The sequence below is a fragment of the Heterodontus francisci genome, unplaced genomic scaffold (genome assembly GCF_036365525.1).
Source record: "Heterodontus francisci isolate sHetFra1 unplaced genomic scaffold, sHetFra1.hap1 HAP1_SCAFFOLD_61, whole genome shotgun sequence".
NCBI lineage: Eukaryota > Metazoa > Chordata > Chondrichthyes > Heterodontiformes > Heterodontidae > Heterodontus > Heterodontus francisci.
In genome coordinates, this window is record NW_027141441.1 from 5,251,277 (window position 1) to 5,260,739 (window position 9,463).

The window sequence follows — 9,463 nt, forward strand, 5'->3', positions numbered from 1 at the left end:
GATTGAAAACTAAACTGAGTATTTCACTTCAGGCCAATGCAGTCCCCACCCGGGACAGTTTGAAAGCGATTGTAGAATGAGTCACAATTTAAATAACATTTTACAAGTTGAATAATACAAAATCAAGAGATGGGACTTTAAATCTTTGACTAAGGATGACATTTATTTTAATCCGCTCCTTTCCGGCAATGAAATTGGCGGGCTTTTTGAAATTGACAAATTCTCTGCTTCTGATGTCGTGGCGGGTAAGTCCCGCCCTCTTCTGTTGGTCAGTGACCTGACCGGTGAAGAATATAGGCAAATGGAATTAAGTACCGACCATTGAGGAGAGTTCTCAGTCTTTAAGTAAAGTAAATGCTGCGGAAATTATCCATTTGTGAAAGTATTTGTGAGATTGTGGAAATGTCTGGAGGAAAGACCGGCGGGAAAGCTCGGGCCAAGGCCAAGTCTCGCACCTCCCGGGCTGGGCTGCAGTTCCCGGTGGGCCGTGTTCACAGGCTCCTGAGAAAGGGCAACTATGCTGAGCATGTGGGTGCTGGAGCCCCGGTCGATCTGGCTGCTGTGCTCGAGTATCTGACCGCTGAAATCCTCGAGCTGGCCGGCAACGCGGCCCGGGACAACAAGAAGACCCGCATCATCCCCAGACACCTGCAACTGGCCGTCCGCAACGACGAGGAGCTCAACAAGCTGCTGGGACGGGTGACCATCGCTCAGGGCGGGGTGCTACCCAAGAAAACCAGCGCTCAGAGCTCCCAGAAAAAGCAAAGCAGACAAAATGTCATCTAATAGACCAAAGACTCTTTTCAGAGCTACCCACAGTCTCTGTGAAAGGGCTGATTACAGTCTGATTCCAGCATGTCAGTAAGAGAACAGAATTGGAACTATTTAAAATGTTTGTGAGCAACTATTTCAGTGGCTTCTCACTGTCCCCCTGATCCCTGAGTGAAAGGGAATTACCAATAGTCTAATTTATTCCTTTCCACACCGAGTTTGAGTTATTGGTCCCTGAAGGATTGCTGAATGGAGTCTTTTACCGCCGGTTACAGATAAGAAGTGGGGGAAAAAATGACAGGTTAAAGCTGTGCGTAAAATAGCGCCAGGAATTTGTGGCAATAATAGCGGAATAAAGAAAGGTTTTTAAAGGTTGGTGGAAAATATTTTACGAACAACTTTAAATAGATTTTCCAGTAATTCGCTTTTTGCCAACACTGAAATTGGCGCCTTTTTCGAATGCAAACGTTCTGCCAATTTCGACAATTTAAGCCAATGATTTGCTGCATTTTCCCTAATTCGAGGCTCTGCGATTGGTTAAGAAATGCGACTGGGAAGAGGGTGACCAATCAGAAATGAGCGCGGGCTCAAACTGCGGGAATTCCAGGTCCCTGAATGATTGAGCTGAAACTGATCAGTTTCACAAACCCTGTCAGTTTCAGTGCAGGAAACACCGTCTCGGGGGAAATAACATCACAAGTGGGTCTGGTTATAGTGACCGATTCAACGGCTGCTGCAAAACTCCCGGATTCCCTCATTGCAGCGAAATCATTTTGAAATTCTATGAAAACAATGAGTGATTCTGGAGGAGTGATGTGGCTTTTCACTGAAGGCATGTGTCGACTGGGGAAATAACTAACTGGAGAGTCTCGGGCACTGTATACACAGCCCGTTCAGAAAATCAAATCCACTGCATATCCTTGCTACAAATGAAATGTCAAATTTGGGGATTCCAGTTTTCTACCCGAACACAGCACAGATTTATTCCAGACAGTTCTGAACAGCTGATCCCATCTCCCGTTTCCAGCTCACTGCTCTCTCTGTGAGACGGTGGGTGGCTCTTCGAAGAGCCTTTGTTGTGTGTTTGCTGGAAAGGGTCGAGTTGTGCGGCCCTGCCGTTTCAGAGCGTACACCACATCCATGGCAGTGACCGTCTTGTGCTTGGCGTGTTCAGTGCACGTGACCGCATCCCTGATCACATTCTCCAGGAAAACCTTCAACACCCCGCGAGTCTCCTCATAGATCAAACCCGAGATTCGCTTGACCCCGCCACGGCGAGCCAGGCGGCGGATTGCTGGTTTGGTGATGCCCTGGATATTATCACGAAGCACTTTGCAGTGCCGCTTTGCTCCGCCTTTGCCCAGTCCTTTCCCTCCTTTACCTCTGCCAGACTTTCTTTTATTAATTTCCAAAATATACTTTATTCATAAAAATCTGTAAAAAAAATACATTACAAAACAGTTCCAAAAAGCACCAAGTCCAACAATACAGAGAGTAGAAAGGAGATCAGTTTCCTTCAATACAGGAGTGAGTTGCCTCACAACCCTTCCATTTCATTTCTCATGCCATGTACATTTTACAGCAAACAAAAATTTCTGGCTACAGTTCGAGGGGTTTCCCATGGATCCAGCCCCTCAGTTCACTATGGTGGGGGGACCTTACACTGTGGTCTTTCCCCATTGAGCCTTTGCTGCAACTGCCCCAAGCTTTAGTGCGTCCCTCAGCACGTAGTCCTGGACCTTGGAATGTGCCAGTCTGCAACATTCGGTGGTGGACAACTCTTTGCGCTGGAAGACCAGCATGTTTTGTGCAGACCAAAGGGCGTCTTTCACCAAATTGATAGTCTTCCAGCAGCAGTTGATGTTTATCTCGGTGTGCGTCCCTGGGAACAGCCCATAGAGCACAGACCCCTGTGCTACAGAGCTGCTTGGGATGAACCTCGACAAAAACCATTGCATCTCTTTCCACACCTGCTTTGCAAAGACACATTCCAGGAGGAGGTGGGCAACCATCTCTTCCCCACCACAGCCACCTCGAGGGCATTGTGTGGAGGGGGTGAGACTTCGGGCATGCAGGAAGGATCTGATGGGGAGGGCTCTTCTCACCACCAGCCAAGCTACATCTTGGTGCTTGTTTGAAAGTTCTGGTGATGGGGCATTCCGCCAAATGACTTTGGAAGTCTGCTCAGGGAACCATCCAACAGGATCCACCATCTTCTTTTCCCATAGGGCCTTGAGAACATTCCGTGCAGACCACTGCCTAATGCATTGGTGGTCAAATGTGTTTTTCCACAGAAACTTTTCCATGAAGGATAGGTGTTACGTACGGCACAGTCCAACTGGATGGAGCGTTCCACGGCAATATGACCAGGCCCATCCTTCGCAACACCGGGGACAGATAGAACCTCAGCACGGAGTGACACTTGGAGTTTGTGTACTGGAGGTCTACACACAGCTTGATACAGCCACACACAATGGTAGCCATCAGGATGAGGGCGATGTTGGGGACATTTTTCCTGCCTTTCCCCAGAGGTTTGAACATCGTGTCCCTCGGGACCTGGTCCATTTTGGATCCCCAGATGAAGCGGAAAATGGCTCAGGTGATCACCACAGTGCAGGAGTGCAGTATGGGCCAGACCTGCACCACGTACAGTAACCTGACACAATGGAGAGAGATCGCTGCTCCCACATGTTCAGCTTTTGTTGTACCCTGGCTACTCGCTCTTTCCAGGTTTTGGTGCATGCCCCGGCCCTTCCGAACCATACCCCAGCACCTTCAGGTCATCTGACCGAATGGTGAAGGGGACAAAGGATCGGTCAGCTGAGTTCCCAAAGAACATGGCCTCGCTATTGCCGTGTTTAACATTGGCTCCCGAGGCCAGTTTGAGCTGGTCACTGATGCTCATCAGTCTGCGCACAGGCAGCGGGTTCAAGCAGAAAACGGCGACGTCATTCATGTACAGGGAGGTTTTAACCTGAGTGCCTCCACTGCCTGGGATTGTTACCCTGCTGATACTCGCATTCTTCCTAATAGACTCAGAAAAGGGTTCAATACAGCAAACAAACAAGACAGGGGAGAGAGGACAGCCCTGTCTGACTCCAGATTGGATTGAGAAACTTTCTGATTCCCACCCATTGATTGAGACTGCGCTACTGATGTTTGTGCAGAGCAGTTTGATCCAATTGCAGATTCCCTCCCCAAACCCCATTTTGGAAAGTACGTCCATCATGTAGGTGTGCAATATCCTGTCAAAAGCCTTCTCCTGGTCCAGGCTGATGAGGCAGGTGTCCACCCTCCTGTCCCGTACATAGGTGATCGTATCCCTGAGTAGCGCGAGACTATCAGAGATCTTCCTGCCTGGTATAGTACAGGTCTGATCAGGGTGAATCACCAACTCCAGAGCAGACTTGACTCGACTGGCGATGACTTTTGACAGAATCTTGTAGTCGATGTTAAGCAGTGAGATTGGCCGCCAATTTCTGATTTCTGCCCCCTCCCCCTTCCGCTTGTAGATGAGGGTGATGATGCCTTTCCTCATGGATTCTAATATGCTGCCAGCCAGGACCATACTCTGGTATACTGCCAGACTTTTTTTTTTAATTTCCAAAATATACTTTATTCATAAAAATCTGTAAAAATTACATTCCCAAACAGTTTAAAACAGCATCAAGTCAAAAAATGCAAACAGTGCAAAGGTGATCAGTTTCCTTCTATACAATCACGAGTTGCCTCACAACTCGTCCATTTCATTGTCATGCCATATACATTTCTACATTTACAGCACACAAAATTTTCCCGATACGGTTCGAGGGGTTTCCCATGGATCCAGCCCCTCCGCTCAGCTTGGTGGGGGGACCTTACACTGTGGTCTTTCCCCATTGAGCCTTTGCTGCGGCTGCCCCAAGCTTTAGTGCGTCCCTCAGCACGTAGTCCTGGACCTTGGAATGTGCCAGTCTGCAACATTCGCTGGTGGACAACTCTTTGCGCTGGAAGACCAGCAAGTTTCGGGCAGACCAAAGGGCATCTTTCACCAAATTGATAGTCCTCCAGCAGCAGTTGATGTTTGTCTTGGTGTGCGTCCCTGGGAACAGCCCGTAGAGCACAGACTCCTGTGTTACAGAGCTGCTTGGGATGAACCTCGACAAAAACCACTGCATCCCTTTCCACACCTGCTTTGCAAAGACACATTTCAGGAGGAGGTGGGCGACCGTCTCTTCCCCACAACAGCCATCATGATAATTCTTGCCTCAAATCAGTGCACAACAAAAGAGACTGATTCCGTCAGCTTCCTTTTTTTTCCAGGCCGCCCGGACCTGGCTGAGAAAGGCAGAGTGAGAGCAGGGAGGGGAGGAGACAAGAGTGAAGATTAAACAGAGAGCGAGAGGGAAGGAGACACCCAGAGTGACAGACAGAGAGAGAACGGCCCATCATCTTTCAGCTCCACCTCCAGTTTCCTCCTAGTTGCCAATTTCAAACCCTTTATTAACAGTTGAACCGAAACCCAGCTTTCCACACAAACCCTTCTAGACTCAACCTTCATAGTCAAGGCTTTCCAGAAAGCCAGAGTTTTTAAATATGGTCCCACTACAATTAACACTCAGTAATATTCCCACCTAAACATAGTCCATTCTATACTAAGAAACCTCGTCAGTAACATCACCATTTCCACACACATCCGCTTCCAGCAGTTTACAGCAACTTACTGCAGCTGTTTGGGGAATCTCCTGTGTTAAGATTGGAGTTGGAAAGCGGCCTTTACCCGGCAGTGTTATTGTCTCACACTGAATCTGCCAGACATCCTGTTCTCTTTATTGTGAGAGAGAAAGCACGGATTTAGGAAATGTTCATTTGAAATGATCTCTGTTCAGAACGAGCCCGGCCGTGGGACAGGTATTCCAGTGCAAAGAGCTGTCCATGACCAAGTGTTGCAGACTGGCACATTCCATCATTCAAGACTATGTGCTGTGGGATGGCATTAAAGCTTGGGGAAGCCACCATGGAGTCTCAATAGAAAGGTGACAGTCTAAGGCCCTAGTACAGCGAGGGGCTGGAACCTGTGTAAAACCCCGCGGGCTGTGTGCACCAGAGAATGTTTGATGTGTCATGTAAATACTGTAAATATAACCTGTGCAGGCAGGGATAGTGAGATACCTCATGTACATTATTGAAGGAAACTGATCTGTATTGTACCTTATGTAATATTAAAATTGAACTGCTTTACAATGTAATTGCACAAATTATATGAATAAATTACATTTTGTGCAAAAGAAAGCAGCTTTCCTGTCAACACACACCTTGTCTCAGGGCACAACTTTCCTGTGATCTTGTCACACCCAACTTCGCTTTATATCTTCTGACACACACACTTTACAGTCTGTCATTTCCAAAAACAAGCATTCTAAAATCAAAAGACCTTTTGTTTATTTCTCCTTTCTTTTCATTTCTCCTCTATTCTTCTCAATCACTCCCTTCAACAGTCCTATTCAGATCAAGGTGGAATGTGAATAGTGTCACAACTCACCTCTGACACTATTATTACCCTTCTCTTTTCTTGTCTTATTCAATGGGAAAGCTTTATTCACCAGTCTGTTGCTGTTTTACACTCTTGCCATACCATCTGGTATTGCATCCATCTGAATTCTGTGCTTTCATGGCCTTATATATCTTTTCCTCTTCTGGATGATTTGTTTGCTTCAGTTCCATTCAACCAGGCTGGACCACAGGGAAGCTTAGAACAAAGAACAAAGAACAGTACAGCACAGGAACAGGCCATTCGGCCCTCCAAGTCTGCGCCGATCTTGATGCCTGCCTAAACTAACACCTTCTGCACTTCCGTGGCCCATATCCCTCTATTCCCTTCCAATTCATGTATTTGTCAAGATGTCTCTTAAACGTCGCTATCGTATCTGCTTCCACCACCTCCCCTGGCAGCAAGTTCCAGGCACTCACCATCCTCTGTGTAAAAAACATGCCTCGCACATCCCCTCTAAACTTTGCCCATCGCACCTTAAACCTATGTCCTCTAATAACTGACTCTTCCACCCTGGGAAAAAGCTTCTGACTATCCACTCTGTCCATGCCGCTCATAACTTTGTCAACTTCTATCATGTCGCCCCTTCACCTCCGTCGTTCCAGTGAAAACAATCCGAGTTTTTCCAACCTCTCCTCATAGCTAATGCCCTCCAGACCAGGCAACATCCTGGTAAACCTCCTCTGTACCCTCTCCAAAGCCTCCACATCCTTCTGGTAGTGTGGCGACCAGAATTGCACGCAATATTCTAAGTGTGGCCTAACTATGGTTCTGTGCAGCTGCAACATGACTTGCCAATTTGTATACTCTATGCCCCGACCGATGAAGGCAAGCATGCCGTATGCCTTCTTGACTACCTTATCCACATGCGTTGCCACTTTCAGTGACCTTTGCCTTGGGTGGGTCCACGTTGATCCATGACATTCAGAATCACCTCCTTGAAATAACTCCATAGTACAACTACAGTAACCACACAGAATCTGCTTCAAACACTCCTGCACATTTTATCTGTTCTGACTGTCAACACCTCCAGCTCTTTTGTTTAAGTGGAACCCATCAGGTTTGTATCGGCTCCTTCTATTCTGAAAGCTGTAGCACTGGTTCAGGGAATTCAGCCCTGTTTCTCTACTCTCAAGGCTCAGCCATGCTTGATCTGCATCGTATTTTGCTTTTATTGCAATGTGACAAGACCTCCAATCCTCTGGAAAACGATGGTCAGACCTTCCACTATTTCTTCCCTGGCTTCATTCAACAGCCTGGGGTACATTTCATCTGGTCCTGATGATTTATCCACATTCAAGGATGTTCATCCAATTAAGACCTCCTCTCTCCTTAAGTTATCACGTCCAATACTTCACACTCCTCCTCCTTCACAACAATATCTGCATCACCCTCTCATTTGAGAAGACAGTAAACTATTCATTAAGGATATTGGCAACATCTTCCACCCCGATACAAAGGTTACATTTTTGATCTTTTCTGTGCCCTGCTGGTTGCTTGGTTGCCTCTCACTCTAATGTTTTGATGCAACATCTTTGGGTCCATTGTTATTTTGCTTGTCCATGTTCTTTCCTGCTTTCTCTTTGCTCTTCACCGCTGCTCCCAAACGCCTCCAGTGCAGTCAAAACACAAGGTGTCAGAAGTGGGATTTGAACCCACGCCTCCCACGGAGAGTGCGAACTAAACGCAGCGCCTTAGACCGCTCGGCCATCCTGACCGCCTATTGGTTATTATTAATGCTAAGGAAATTAACCATTCTTTGTGAAAGTATTTGTGAGATTGAGGAAATGTCTGGAAGAGGAAAGACCAGCGGGAAAGCTCGGGCCAAGGCCAAGTCTCGCTCCTCCCGGGCTGGACTGTAGTTCCCGGTGGGCCGTGTTCACAGGCTCCTGAGAAAGGGTAACGATGCTGAGCGTGTGGGTGCCGGAGTCCCGGTCTATCTGGCTGCTGTGCTCGAGTATCTGACCGCTGAAATCCTCGAGCTGGCCGGCAACGCGGCCCGGGACAACAAGAAGACCCGCATCATTCCCAGACACCTGCAACTGCCCGTCCGCAACGACGAGGAGCTCAACAAGCTGCTGGGAGGGGTGACTATCGCTCAGGGCGGTGTGCTGCCTAATATCCAGGCCGTGCTGCTGCCCAAGAAAACCAGCGCTCAGAGCTCCCAGAAAAAGTAAAGCGGCCAAAATGTCATCAAATAAACCAAAGGCTCTTTTCAGAGCCACCCACAGTCACTGTGAAAGGACTGGTTACTGTCATGAGGGAATCAGAGATGGAGTTATTGGAACAGTGGATTGACCTGTTTCACATCTGTCCAGGTGTCTTTTCAGTTCCCTCTCTGGATTTCGCTCTGTTTCTCTGCTCACACATCTCCCCCTCCAGTTAAGTGAAGAAGTGAACTACAGGGTGTAGAATCAACAATTTAATGAATCCCGCTGCCTTCGATTTGATAAATCCCGAGATTATCCCGGTACATTAACGGGAACTGGTTCGGAGCTGATGAATTAATTTAATAATGGAAGTGTCCGTGTTAATTCTCTGTTTTTCATTTGGACAGTTTGAATTGTGTTTTTTTTCTCTCTGGTGATCTGAGCACCGCTTCTCAATGAGAATCTGCTCCCAGAACAGAGTAAATGCAGGAAGAAAGAGGCCATTCTCGGACTGTGTGTTTCTCTCCTAACCAGATCTGTTTCGACCGCAATGTTCCCAGAGGACGGAATCAGTGAGAGTTGTGCACACACAGGAGCTGAGTCCACTGCAGCGCTTTAAGATGTACCTTCTCCCCGGCCCTCCCTCTTCTCCGGACACAAAGTTGTTTGTTCCCCCGGCGACGGGATAGAGTCGGGGATTCTCTCCCCGCAGTGTCAGTGGCTGCAGCCCCGGGGAACTGGCGGTTTCAGTCAGAGTGACCGAGCTACCTTACAGGACTCTCCCCCTGAATTTGTGAACTGAGACTACACCGAACACATCTCCAGTTCGAGTGAGGGCCGGACATCCTTCTGTTTTATTACAGAGAGTGGGGATAGGGCTGGGTGGAGGGGATGTCAGCGAGTCACCAGGGATCCTGGATTTACTCCAAATCATTTCCATGTGGAATCTGCAGGCGGGGCCGGGACAGGGATTATTTGATCAGGGGATCAGCTCTTTCCTGAGAGATGTGGG

The 9,463-nt window shown here is 47.9% G+C and overlaps 1 non-coding gene across 1 annotated transcript; it reads right to left on the reverse strand.

Annotated features, from left to right (window-relative positions):
* Window positions 1–7,935: 7,935 nt before the first annotated feature.
* Window positions 7,936–8,018, reverse strand: trnal-uag (transfer RNA leucine (anticodon UAG)). Its single transcript has one exon. It is a non-coding gene; the product is annotated as a tRNA-Leu (tRNA).
* Window positions 8,019–9,463: the final 1,445 nt, after the last annotated feature.